Source organism: Anneissia japonica, unplaced genomic scaffold (assembly GCF_011630105.1).
Source record: "Anneissia japonica isolate Jap-2015-1 unplaced genomic scaffold, ASM1163010v1 scaffold106123_len1286_cov111, whole genome shotgun sequence".
Classification (NCBI taxonomy): Eukaryota; Metazoa; Echinodermata; class Crinoidea; order Comatulida; family Comatulidae; genus Anneissia; species Anneissia japonica.
This window is the reverse complement of record NW_022732176.1, coordinates 1-1,286: the sequence shown is the minus strand read 5'-3', so window position 1 is coordinate 1,286 and position 1,286 is coordinate 1. Positions and strand designations below refer to the sequence as shown.

Sequence of the window (1,286 nt, the reverse complement as noted above, 5' to 3'; positions counted from 1 at the left end):
TACTTACACATGTATGGCAGGCCGTTTCCGAGATGAATACGACTTACGAGTGAATGGTAACATTCAATGATTTATGTTTTGTGTATATATTATATGGTATTGTTATGTTTTAAGTTGCAATCATTTTGTTAATGAAGTTCATAATAATTCAATGTTCTTGAAATGATTCATATCTTACAATTGTTCTTATACAGAATATCAATATTATTTACAGTGTGTACTGATGTCACCTCAAAACTAGGGACCAACAAATTATACTCATATTTACTTTTTTTCGTTAGCTATTCCATGCAGTGAGGATTGTATGAATGGTGGACTCTGTATCTTTGGTAGATGTGAATGCTTACCAGGGTTCAATGGTGACAGCTGTGAAACTCCAGGTGGTGAGTACAACTTTTTAATTTTTTTTCCCTCATGATGAGATATATATAAATCATTTATCAATCCGATTACTAAACTGATTACATATTAATGTTGGATTTTCGTCTAAAGTGAAGATCAAAGGTTTTTTTAAGATAAGATAAGATAAATTTCATTACTCCAAAATAGGGAATTCAGTACTCGCATTAATATATACAATGGACAGTAAAAATATTAAAACAAGATAAAGTACAGTAAAATATAATAATTATAATACAAAAGAGATATCAAACAACAACCATTAAAACATTACAGCAGTCACCAAAGCACAGAAACAACAGCAAAAAGGGTAAAAACTAAGACAAAGAATATATTTTTAAGTTATTGAAATATTATTAATAATAATAATATTATTATTATTATTATTATTATTAGTACTACTACTACTACAGTTTTTTTTTCATTTTTATCATCATCCTCATCATCATCATTATTATCATACTACATCTTTTAAAATTGATGTTAAAAGGTCTTACACCCTGGGGAACGAAGGAGGAAGAATAACGGCATGTACGACCTGCCAGTGGCCTCAGTTTTTATCTTGGACACTTCTTTTATCGTCATTAGAATTTTATATATATTTTCTCTGCCACATAGAGCTTCTGAAAGAACTGTTTTGATAAATTAAAAAATTAATATAAAAGATCTGCTCCCCTATAGCAATCTTAAAAAAATATATAGAACATTCCTGCCTTATTTCATTTGTTTCCATATTCTTGTCATTGTAATTGATTTTCAAAGTTTTTTTTCTCTTATCAGATGTAACGCTTGTTATTACTGTGAAGGAGATTACTGGTAAAGTTTCTCTGCCACATAGAGCTTCTGAAAGAACTGTTTTGATAAATTAAAAAATTAATATAAAAGAT

The 1,286-nt window shown here is 28.5% G+C and overlaps 1 long non-coding RNA gene across 1 annotated transcript; it reads left to right on the top strand.

Annotated features, from left to right (window-relative positions):
- On the top strand, window positions 1–1,221 carry LOC117115592. Its single transcript, XR_004446578.1, has 3 exons — window positions 1–56; window positions 282–383; window positions 1,180–1,221. It is a non-coding gene; the product is annotated as an uncharacterized LOC117115592 (long non-coding RNA).
- Window positions 1,222–1,286: the final 65 nt, after the last annotated feature.